This window comes from Pseudorca crassidens, chromosome 5, assembly GCF_039906515.1.
Source record: "Pseudorca crassidens isolate mPseCra1 chromosome 5, mPseCra1.hap1, whole genome shotgun sequence".
Classification (NCBI taxonomy): Eukaryota; Metazoa; Chordata; class Mammalia; order Artiodactyla; family Delphinidae; genus Pseudorca; species Pseudorca crassidens.
Window position 1 is genome coordinate 24,235,626 of NC_090300.1, and position 13,172 is coordinate 24,248,797.

Sequence of the window (13,172 nt, forward strand, 5' to 3'; positions counted from 1 at the left end):
TTACAAGGATACCAGTCATATTGGATTAGAGCCCACCCTAATGACCTCATCTTAACTTAATTAGCTCTTTAAAGACTATCTCCAAATATAGGTACTGGGGGGTTCTGGGGGTTAGGACTTCAGTGTAATTCAACCCATAACATCTGCTTTCCTCCTTGGCTTGGCTGTTTAGACATTTTGCGCCCTCCCCTTAGGGCACTTTTTCTCCTTACTACACCCCAGTCAGGCAAGGGTCTTTTAAGCATCAGCTGAAAGGACGTGATTCTTCAGGGAACAGGGGAAGGAGCGGCCATCAGGGGGTGAACCTTTTCCTGGGCCCAGCCCCATCTCTCTGACATAAATTTACCTAGGGAAGGATTTTCATCAGGAGGACATCCTGCCTCCTTCATCTAACCATTTTATAAGTTTTTCTCCTGCAAAAAGAGGGATTAAGGAAACTAGCAATCTTTGTCATTTTCCTATTGGTCCACATGAGCTAGTCCTGTTGGTCTCTCAGCTCATTTTCCAGCAAGTAAAGCCAGAGAAGGAGTCTCCTCATATATAAATATTCTTAAGATACCCATTCTGGCCATAATTTTTTTTTTTAAAGGGAATGTTTCTAAGATGCAGAGTTCTAAGGAATCCTTTACTTGTTCTATTATATCCTATTTTCCAAGCACACATTGTAAATTCTCTCTTTAGAACTTTTGCTCCTGCCCTCACCTAGAATGCTCTGCATTTTCTGCATTCTAATGTCATAACTACCAATCCTTTGAGGCTCAGGTGTTCTGTTAGAAGTGTTCTCTGTAACTCTAGTTTACCTCTTGCACTTCCATTAATAGTTTTAGCTACACATTTAAATCATATTATAGGGACTTCCCTGGTGACACAGTGGTTAAGAATCTATCTGCCAATACAGAGGACATGGGTTCGAGCCCTGGTCCTGGAAGATCCCACGTGTCGCAGAGAAACTAAGCCCGTGCACCCACATGCCATAACTAAAGCCTGCGCACCTAGAGCCCATGCTTTGCAACCAGAGAAGCCACTGCAAAGAGAAGCCCGCGCACCAGCTTGCTGCAACTAGAGAAACCCCATGCGCAGCAACGAAGACCCAACACAGCCAAAAATAAATAAATAAGTTTATTTTAAAAATCATATTATATAATAATTATAATAACACTTAATTGCTTATACCCTATAATGGCCTCCTCTAATGTTTTTCAGTATTGATCCGGTTTGTGGTTTAAAGCATAAAGCCATAGTAAATATTTTTTTGACAAAACTAAATTTCATCTCATAGTTTAAGTGTATTTTTATTTATTTTTATTTTCATTTTTTAATTTTTTTTTTTGTGGTACGCGGGCCTCTCACTGTTGTGGCCTCTCCCGTTGCGGAGCACAGGCTCTGGACGTGCAGGCTCAGCGGCCTTGGCTCACGGGCCCAGCTGCTCTGCGGCATGTTGGATCTTCCCGGACCGGGGCACGAACCCATGTCCCCTGCATCAGCAGGCGGACTCTCAACCACTGTGCCACCAGGGAAGCCCTGTATTTTTATTTTTAAAACAATTTCCTTAAAGTCAAAGGACGTACATCTTTGAAATCCTTACAGCGTCAGCCAAGCACCTTGTTTAATATTTACAGTCATAATTGGTTGACTAGTAATGTTTGGGAAATTGATTCTGAAAAGAAAAAGAGGATGTATTTAAGCCAACTAGCTAATATCTTATAACAATCCACTAATATGTATTGGATAATTACTGTGTCCTAGACATCATAGCAGGTACTGGGATGTAGAGATTATTAGTCATGAAGTCTCTATCTAACAAGCAAGAGATCAAGACCAATCATGACTTGTCCAGGGGAGAGAATGAAAGTCATATGTGGAAAAAATGAGGAAAGCAGGATTTTAGAACCTGTTGTGTTAAAAAAGTGTAAAAGAATATGATAACGAAGAAATGAAGGGAGACTTTGTAACACAAATTTTCTCGTGGTTGCCCCATGATGAGTCCAGATCCTAGGAGGCTTGTAGGACTGGATCTCGGAATGGACAAAATGAGCCCTGTCTCTAGAAGCACCCTCCCCACAGAGTTCAACAAGCTCTATCAACAGGCTCTGAGAACTCTGCATTCCTCTTTGGACCCAGCTCCACATCCATATTATTACCAGCCATGCAGCTGGCAGGTTATTTCCTGCTCATTAGAGGGACCTCCATCCCCCTCAGAGCTTTGTAATAGAGCTTTTAGTTAGTAGAGTTTGTGATATCTTGCCATATCTCTCTTGACAATGTGGCTATCACTAGCCTTTAGGAAAGTTGATATAGGATATTAGGTTGATTTTCTGGGATGCCTTTCTCCAAGAAAGAAAGAAAGAAAAATAAACATTAATCCTAACTACACTAGGAAGTAAGTACTAAATGAAGTAGGATAAAATCTTCTAAATCCTCTATGCAACTTAGAGAATCATAAAACGAAGTCAACAATAAAAGCCAACACATGAAGAGGCTGTAGGATGGCTAGGCGATAAAGAGACAAAAAAATAAAGAAGTAAAGGGGGAAGAAAATGATAGGAGGCATGTGCTAGAAAAAATAAAGTTATCCCTTGATAAACTGATGGGATTCTTGAAGCCTTAACATACTCCAATAGTCTACATGTGTATACACATATTTGTGTAATGTTTTTCTATGTAAATTGAGATGATCATGTGGGTTTTTAATCTTATATTCTAAGTGTATGATGGACTACATTACTTTATTTTCTTATGTTGAACCATTCTTGTATCCCTGGGATAAGTCCCACTTGATGTATAATCCTTTCAATATGCTGTTGAATTTAGTTTGCAAGTATTCTGTTGAGAATTTTTGCATCAATATTCATAAGGGATATTCCTCTATAGCTTTCTTTTCTTGTGGTTTCTTTATCTGTCTTTGGTATCAAGGTAATGTTGACCCATAGAATGAGTTAGAAAGTATTCCCTCCTCTTTTTTTGTTGGAAAAGTTTGAGGAGGATTAGTATTAATTCTTCTTTAAATATTTGATAGAATTCACCAGTGAAGTCATCTGGTCTTGAACTTTTCTTTGTTGGGAGGTTTTTGATTACTGCATCAATCTCTTTACTTGTTTTATGTCTGTTGAGATTTTCTATTTCTTCTTGAGTCAGTTTGTTAAATCCTGTGCTTCTAAAAATTTGTCCATTTTATCTAGATTATTAAATTTATTGGTATACAATAGTTCACTATTCTCTTAATTTCTCTTATTCTCTTTTAATTTCTGTAAGATTGATAATAAAGTCCCCACTTGCATTTCTGATTTTGGTTATTTGCATCTTCTCTCTTTTTTTCTTAGTCTAGCTAAAGGTTTGTCAATTTTGTTGACTTTCCCAAATAATCATCTTTGGTTTTGTTAACTCTCTCTATTAATCATCTTTGGGTTGTTGGTGGTGACATTATATTTTTTTCCCCAGAAAAATAAGGAAAACTCAGGAGGAGCTTTTTGATAGCTCTTACATAAATTAATTTAACATTTGGAGGCTATCAATTATGCAGCTTCAGAAAGTCAATTACTTCAATAACTGTTCTAACATCTATGTTAGTGTTTTAAGTAGTGACTTTCTTCTTCCATTGAAGCATTCATAAGTTTCTCAACAACTATGTCAGTAGGTTAGAAGATAGTAAAAAAAAAAAAATGTTAAAGAAGCTGAGCTATTATAATTAAAATGTACATTGTTATTAAGGAAAGTTCTCAATAGTCTGATGGTGTCAGGGGGATACTATAAAAACTTGATTTTTACCAGCTTTCCATAACAATTCAGCCAAAATGATATTGCTCTTTTGGATTCCATTCCTTTACCAGAGGTTCTATATAAGCACAAAGCTTTTAAAACACAAAAGTAAAAAAAAACACTCAAATACTTGAAAAAGGACAGAAACAAGAAACCATCAGTAACATGGAAATTTTACTGATGCAGAGTCCTTGGTTTCCCTCCAACTATAGTTCTACTTTAGGTAGTTCTGCCTTAGGTCTGTGGTTGTTGAATGCCCTCCAGCTGTCAATCTGAAATCAAGATGGGCAATCTAGTAAACTCACTCCCAAATCAAATTAGAATCAAATCTTTTTGGAAACTCAGAGAAAAAGTGAAGAATGATGTTAAAATATGTAGTTTTCATTTCCATTGAACTCTGTTTTCCAGATTCCCACTGGTTGAATCTGTTGAAATTCTGAAAGAAAGTGTGCAAAAACACATTATACAGAGAACCCAGCAAACCAAATGTAAATTTATAAGATACCAAAATCATAAGTACGCTTAAAAGACTCTCAGCCTCTATCTTTTACAGCAAAATGCAACTGGTTTTAAGTGCGGTTCACTGTTTAAAATTTCACAAACTTTTGGAAGTTAAACATTTCCAAATTAAGTTTACTAGTGTATTAAGCATAGTCTTTCAAAAGAAATTCTGGAACACCAGAGATATCTATATTTTTTTTCCTGTGTGGTTTCTATGCAATTTTTTGCTCCTCCTAACCCATTATTATATCCAGTCAAACAAGATAAAACAAAACAAAGATAAGTAGTGCATCTAAAATAGAAAGATTTTAAAAACCATTCCAGGAAAGAAGTTTTAGAGTTGGAAGGAGCCTTACTGGTAAGTCAAATTTATTCATTTTACAGATGAAAAAACTGAAATCTCAAAAGGTCAAGCCTTAGTCAAGATCAGATACATTTCAGTGGTCTAGTCAGAGTAAGAAGTGGATTTACAGTCTCCCAGATCAGGAAATTATCTGCTACGCTTAATTGGTTATACTTATTTTCATTTCATACCCTATACAATCTAGAACATTTCTGATTAATAGTCTAATCTATTGTCCTCTTTTTGTCTCTAGATTATTTTTAATAGTAATGTAAGTTTCATTAATAAACTGACTTCAACATTCAACTAAATTCATTTAAATAACAATGGTATTTAAAACTGTAATTTTAGCTTAAGACTAGTTAATTCTTTTAAAACTTATCTTAATATTTTCCCTAAAACACATTTATTGGGATTCCCTCATGGCTCAGTGGTTGAGAGTCCACCTGCCGATGCAGGGGACACAGGTTCGTGCCCCGGTCCGGGAAGATCCCACATGCTGCTGAGCGGCTAGGCCTGTGAGCCATGGCCGGTGAGCCTGCGCGTCCGGAGCCTGTGCTCCGCAGTGGGAAAGGCCACAACAGTGAGAGGCCCGCGTACCACAAAAAAAAAGCAAAACAAAACAAAACAAAACAAATTTATTTATTGAACGTTAGTATGATTTGACAATGATATAATTCATTATTTATGTTTTGCCCCCTTCCAAAATGGCTATAAGAAAACTGATGATATTAAAGAAGATATCATAGAATGGTAAACCAATAAAGCATGAGAAAGAATAGAAAAGCCAAGTAGTAAAGCCAGGATGGAGAAATAATCATGCCAAAAAAAGCTAACCTGCTGGAGGCTCTTTCAAAAAATTTCAACTGAGCTTCCCGAGAACTGAGGGGAATCAAGGAACATGGTGGTTTTAGAGCTCCCATTAGACAAAAAGAGATTGTGTCTCCTTGTTTTTGTTTATTTATCAGAAACAAAACACATGGCATACACTGTTTTAATGGTTTTGCTACTTTCTTTGTTTTCTTAGCATGGGCGTCCTAAGAAGAATTAATCATGTGAACCTTAAATAAAAAATAATGAATAGCATAAGGAATGGGATCATTTTTTCAGTCATTTTATTGTCTTTATTTTAATATTTAATGTAGATATTTTGTTCATGATTACTTTCTACATACATACTAGATGAAAGTAGTGGCATTATTTTAAAATCAAATTATTGTGTTCAATCCTATAAAGGCAATTTTGTGCGGAGCCATGATAATAAGATGTTTTTGCAGCTTTCTGATGCCATACAATAATGATTAGAATGTAGATAGCAAAGAATAGTTACATTTCATAAAGTTGGATACAAAAGCATAAGTTTAAAAATACACTGAAAATTTTTCCATGAACAAAACACATTTTTCTGTCTAAACATATTGTAAAAATTTTTGTTTGATCTTTAAAAGTAGGAAGAAACTTTCTCATTAAGAGCTGAATACTTGCAACTTTCTGCACCTTAATTGTGCCTTGTAATTCAGGGCAATTATTATAAAGTGAAGTAAATAATTTTTTATAACCTTTGTACAGCTCAAAAATATTCACACATTTTTTTCAAAAATTCAGAAGCAATTACCACAGTGAAACAAGCAAAGGACTTTAAATATATTATCCCAAATTGCTAAGTCAAACGGAGTTGATGCTTCCAGGATCTGCACCCTCCAACAGCTGCCACATTGAGAATAAACCCCTTCCATCCTCCTGAAACTTCACGTCAATCCTGCACATGCATTTTTTGGAATCGGCTGTTTATTGGGCAGGCTTTGTCTATTCTCTCTCCTTGCACTCATTCCCCCACTCCTGGAATGAAGGCTCTTCACCATCCGCACCACAACCAGAACTCTATTCTCCTACAGGTCACCAAAGCCTTCTAACAGCAGGGTCTTTCCTGAATCCCAGCCCTACCCTTGACTGTGTTGCTCTCCCGAGTCCCCAACCAGTATCCCTCGGCCTTTTGTTTTTAAACTTATTTGACTGCGCCGCGTCTTAGTTTCGTTGCCGCGTGCGGGATCTTTTAGTTGTGACATGCAAGCTCTAGTTCTCTGACCAGGGATCCAACCCAGCCCCCCTGCATTGGGAGCGCGGAGTCTTAACCATTGGACCACCAGGGAAGTCCCCTCCCTTGGCTTTCTTGACACTTCATCTTCCTAACTGCTGCTCTATCTCCATGCACGATATTCGTTCCTCACACTGCTGCCTTCCCCTTATGGAAGCTCACACATCTGTTCTTGATACCTGCAATTTTAGCTTGCCGGTCTAATTAAATCAGCCACTTTTCTAGTTGTTGTTGCTTTTCTTCCTGATTACTTCTTAATGTCAAACTCCATTCATAACCCACTGCCTTTGTCTCTGTGCCTGTTCTCAGCAGCTTACTAAGTCCACATAAGGGGTACTCAAATGCATATACATCCAACAGGGAAATTATCTCTTTCCCTCCAAGACAAACACTCCTTTCAAATAGCTTCCTTTCAGTCAGAAGTATTAACATTATCAATCCCTTAAACTGAAGCCCAGGTCATGTTTTTCCTTCATCTCTTATATAAAACAATTTTAATACTGTCGTCTATCCCTTCCAAATGTACCAGAAGTAAGAAAATTACACGAACTAACTTAAACCCAGTCACCACAGTTGAGTATAGAACTTAATTCTCGAAAGTAATAAATACTAGTTTACTAACTTCCAACTGACCTCCACAGTTGCTTATCCAGCTTTTTATTTCATTTCATGGGTGGGTCCAGGGATTCCATTGAACATTCCAAATAGAGATTATTCAGGACTTCACACAATCTCATAATCTTCATTCCACCCTATATTCAGCAGATGATCTCAGATACAACTATATGGAGAAGATTAATACATGAGACCTTAAAGGAAACAATAAGCCCGATTCTCTCAGGCAACACATCAGGATTTATTAGCCAAAGATTAGACTTGGAATCAGACTAAGTTATATTCAAATACTATCAGTCATGGAAGTTTAAACTTTTTATGCGCAGGATGAGTGCATTTTCAGGGTTTTTCTCTTACCTGGAATAGTGTATACCACTCCATATCTATTAGGAATGTTTGTGCAAGAAGTAATAGATAGCCCAAATATGGAGCCTTAAACAAACATGGGTTTGTTTTTGTTATATAACAAGAAGGCTCTGATGAGCACTTACTGGTGCTAGTTGAGCAGCTCAGTGACGTGACCCTGAGGCATTGCATGTTCTCTAGGCAGCTCCAGTTATCACATCTGAGTTCCAACAAGAAGCGAAAAGAGAAAGGAGTGTGAAGAAGGCAACAGGCTTCCCAGAAATCTCACAGCTGACTTTTTCTTAAATATCATCATTTAGAACTCTTCTACGCAGTTCCTTCAACTGAAAGGTGGCTGGGAGTGGGGATTAAGTTAACCAATAATACCCACACACTACATTCTGTCTATCTAAATTATACTTTTTTTTCTCAAAGCTTACTTAAAATCTCACCTCCTTAATGAAAATTTCTTCACCTGCTGTTGACCACACACATCCCTAATTCCTGTAGATTTCCATTTCAATGATAGCAGACCCAGGCAGTATACCATTAATATTTTCATGCCCTGATATTTTCCATTTAATATTTTGTTTCCTTACATTTAAATATATAATGAGGGCAGAGGCTATGCTGTAGTCTTCTTTTCTGTCCACATGGAACAGAACACAATGCTAGGTACATAACAGTTCTCCCTGTGATTTGGGAATTTAGACTCAGTGAAGCTCAAATATGAAATAGGGAACCATTAATTTTTTTTTTTTTTTTTGTGGTACTGTTGTGGCCTCTCCCGTTGCGGAGCACAGGCTCCGGACGTGCAGGCTCAGCAGCCATGGCTCACGGGCGCAGCCGCTCCGCGGCATGTGGGATCTTCCCGGACTGGGGCACGAACCCGTGTCCCCTGCATCGGCAGGTGGACTCTCAACCACTGCGCCACCAGGGAAGCCCGGGAACCATTAATTTTAATTGTGTAATCCTAGCAAGAGAATTTATCTTTCAAGTTTTCCTTCCTCCTCTATAAATGTGAAAAAAACAAGTAACTCACAGGGAAAATGTGAGAAATCAACATAATAAAATGTATCAAACATGATGTGCCTAATATGCATTACTTTCCTCTATAAAAGCCTGATTATAGTTGATAATAGATACATTTTCTATTTAATATGATATGCTGAACTTACATTTTTGAAGACCAAAGACACAAAACTTTAGAAATTAATCCCTTCAGAATTTACTCTATGAAAAAAAAAAAACTTTGTTTTTCTTAGGTTAAAATATATTTCATTTTCATTTAACACTTAGTTCAAGGCTATTAAATATATATTCACTGATTATATTCATTTTAGATAGAGGTTTAGGTAATCATATCACAGCAATCTTTAAAGATAATGTCTTTCACATGTATAGTCTTATTTTGGTACAGTCAGAGCTCAAGGGGTCTTATCTGGAAGCTGTGTTTGCCAAGAAAACACACTGTTTTACTCACAGAGTATGCTTATTTGTGAGAGTGTGATAAAAATTATGATGTGGGGAGGACCTAAATCACTTCTCCAAGTCCCCGCTTAGTGCTGGCTCTATTTTATAGCCCTACATGATTTTGTTAGCGTGTTTTTTTTTTTCATTGAGATCTACTTTTCGGAAAGTTGCTGGAAAATGGTGAGTATGATCCAAATGTATCTATGGACTATTGGAGAAAAAAATAGCGAAAAGGTTTAAAAGAACTCTTTTTAAAGAAAACTGTAAGTTCTTACACTTTAACAAAATGTCTATAATTTCCATTTAAATGACAGCTTGGAATAAGAAAAATGAAAACAAGTTTTAAAAAGTTACCAAGTTGGGTTTCCTTGTTGGTGCAGTGGTTAAGAATCTACCTGCCAATGCAGGGGACACGGGTTCGAGCCCTGGTCCGGGAATATCCCACATGCTGCAGAGCAACCAAGCCTGTGTGCCACAACTACTGAGCCTGTGCTCTAGAGCCCACAAGCCACAGCTACTGAGCCCACATGCCATAACTACTGAAGCCTGCACACCTAGAGCCCGTGCTCCGCAACAAGAGAAGCCACCGCAATGAGAAGCCTGCGCACCGCAACAAAGAGTAGCCCCTGCTCGCCGCAACTAGGGAAAGCCCTAGCGCAGCAACGAAGACCCAACACAGTCAAAAATTAATTAATTAATTATAAAAAAGTTATCAAGTTATTAAAATATACATGAAAGTAGATGAAATATTATAATAACTCCTCATGTTTCATTATTCAATAGCATCAAAAACTTAACAGATAGAGAATCTGGTTTCATAGATACTGTTAGTTATATGTTACTACAAAAACAAACAAACAACAACAACCTAGTAGCTTGAAACAGTAAACATTTATCATCGCCTTTTCTGTGGGTCACAAATTTGGGAGCACCTTAGCTGGACGGCTCTGAGAGTCAGTCGAATTTGCAGTCAGGCTGTTGGCGTGGACTGTGGTCATCTGTAGTAGGGTCAGGGCCACAGGATTCACTTCCGAGGTGATTCTCTCTCATGGTTGTTGGCAGGAGGCCTCAGGTCCTCAGGGGTTGTTGGCAGAAAGACTCACTTCTTCACTACATAGGGTTGCTGGAATGTTCTCATGACAGCCACTGTTTCCCCACAGAGCAGGATCTACAAGAGAGAGGACAAAAAGGAAGGCTCAATGACTCTTCTAACTTAGTGTTGGAAATCACACACTGTCATTTCTGCCATACTCTGCTTGCTAGGAGTAAGTCATGACACACATCCCACGCACAAGGAGAGAGGAATCAAGCTCCACATCTTGAAAGGAGGCATATCAAAGAATTTTTGAACATATTTCAAATATCACCACAATACATCCACCCACTTTCTACACGCCATTCCAATTATTTTGAAGGAATTCCAGACAATACATCATTTCACCCACAAATTAAAAAAATCCAAAGCACAATTTCATTCTCACAACTAAAAAAGATAATTTTTAAAATGTCATCATATATCCAATGTGCTCAAATTTCTTTGATTTCTTTTTTCATAACATGATCACATTTGGTTTGAATTGTTTGAATCATAATCCAAACAAGGACCACCTATTGCATTTAACAACTTTTGAAGTGGTGTTAAACCCTCCTTTGATCATCCAATTTGAAATATACTTACAACCAGACAAAAATATAACATGGGGTTTTTGTAAGTGGTCCCTTGAATGATACTCATTTATGACTTTGTTTCTGCATTGCTTATTGTTCTTTTCACAAGGAACACTCAAGAAGCAAGGAACCAGATTTTCCTCAGTTAACTTTGAACCTGGAATTTGTGTTACTGCTTTGGTTATATTCCTAATAAGCCACTAGTGTACACTACAGGAACAAGTGGAAATGAAGACAGAGGTACGATGACCATTAATTGTCCATAATCTATTTATCCTGAGGAGCATTTATATACCTGTTACATATTTAGGTATTTGCTACTTGTAGTTTTTTCATGATTTTTGAGCAGAGAAGCATCTATACCTAAAGCACCATAAAAAAGGAAAAATGCTACCAAGGGGCCTTAAAGTAGCAAGACAAAGAAACTACAGCTTTTTGTGTCTGGGAAATGAATGGCTCCATTCATTTCAATAGGGATTTTGTTTTATACATACTGTATTAAGTTTGGGCACTAAACACCTGACTCCCATTTCAGAATGTATTACTTTGTTAAATGCAGGTATGTAAACAGGATAAAGTACGTTAACTACTAAATTCTTCAGTAAGTACCTTTATCTTGTTTTATTGAATATTCTATAGTGTTATCCTCAGTTCTTTCTTTAATATATGTATATATGTATGCGTTATACATATATGTGGGCTTATATATGTCATTTATATATAAATATGCATATGTTAAATTTATATATTAAAATAGCTCATAAAATTTGTCCTACAGTCTATTTTTTATTATATTTTTAAACTAATTATGGTTTTAGATCCCAATTTGCAAAAGTAAAATTTTAAGTATAATTAATCTTCCATAAATGCTATTGTAAATGTAAAATGTTCAAAATAAAAAAACTGAGAAGTTCATGACTTATTGTATTGTAGCTGTGTATGAGAAATTTAGATTTAATCATATATTGAAAATTAATAATTTATTTAGAAATATCTTAAACATTATTTCCAGGTGATTGTTTCTCCAATCAATGACATACCTACTTTTTCAAGAAAATACTAAATTCTTTTTCCTGATACTGTATTTTCACTCTAAGCATTTTACATTAATTAATGCTCAATTTATAAATTGCTACATTATTCATTATTATATGAATTTGCACAGTTTACTATGACAAACTTTCTGTAGCTGACTTTTGCCTGTTATTTGTTGAAATGGCAAGAATATAATTACTAATAAATTCAAACTACTGTTGAACTTTATTTCACAAGGCACAACCATTTATACCAAGAAATGTACACAAACAAGACTCCTATTTGCAGCTGGCATTAAACTTTGAAAACAGTTGACTTTGTTATCTAGATCCAATTTTTAATGCTTACTGTTTTCTTTCTTTCTTTTTTTTAATTCTCAAACCACCAGAGGATGATTTCCTTAAGAATGTTCTCCCAGGTATGTTCAGAATATTAATTAGGCACATCTATTTCTGTGGGTAATAACAATGTCACAGGCTGAATGGACGCTGTGACCTGTGAAAGAACTATTCATATGATTTCGTCTGCCCCAGCGCATTCTTTAACAAGTGAACATAGACCTTTTTCACAGCCATCTCAAATGTTTCAACTCTGTGTTTCATGTTTGGCTCTTACATCCTAACCATATAGCTTTTCTGCCTCTTTTGGGGAAGACTTCCTTGCTCTACTTATTTAAATGTTTCTGCCTTTATGACTATTTACAGCCATATCTATGGGGCTTCTTACTGTATTTGCCTGTAACTGAAGGAGATTTTAAAGGAATTAAATTTATTCAGACTAAATCTTCCCGGGGATGCAAAGCCTTCTTAAACAATTAGCAATAATTAAAAAGCATCTATTCAGACTGGATAAAAGGTAAATAGATTTCATTTAAATATAGTAGTTAGTTGGTACAGTTTTCCCATTTGCATGTTCTTTTTTAAACCTCCTGTTGGCAAATAACTTTGAAATAACAAAAGAAAACATTGGTTTTTATCAGTTTGTATAATTTTTTCCTCATGAGTGCTATTAACAAATTGCTGAACTAAAAATTTTAATTATCTTTAATTTAGATGGTGCAACTAACACTGAATATAATAGGATGAGAATGATGTCTGAATAAAACCTAGATTTGCTTTTTAAATTTTTAATCCTAAATTAATGTGGAACTGGCTGAAAGATCTATGATTTTTTTGACTTCTGATATTTTCTGTAAGTTTTATTCTGATATTTATCTGCCTCAATGAAATATTTGCTTTGTATATGTTAAGGATGATTTGTTTGTTTTCTCAAAGTCCTCCTTAAATTATTTCAAATTAGGACTTGTCTTATGGATAGTTGATAAGATAAATTAGATTTTTA

The 13,172-nt window shown here is 36.2% G+C and overlaps 1 long non-coding RNA gene across 3 annotated transcripts in view; it reads left to right on the top strand.

Annotated features, from left to right (window-relative positions):
* Positions 1–12,251, top strand: part of LOC137224725 (uncharacterized) — a 51,311-nt gene extending 39,060 nt beyond the window's left edge. For 2 of the 3 annotated variants that reach the window (XR_010943475.1, XR_010943477.1), the window contains one exon: positions 10,906–11,560. This is a non-coding gene — a long non-coding RNA (uncharacterized lncRNA). Of the gene's footprint in view, positions 1–10,905; positions 11,561–12,219 lie in introns of those variants that run through there. The other variant, XR_010943476.1, reaches the window with a different exon arrangement.
* Positions 12,252–13,172: the final 921 nt, after the last annotated feature.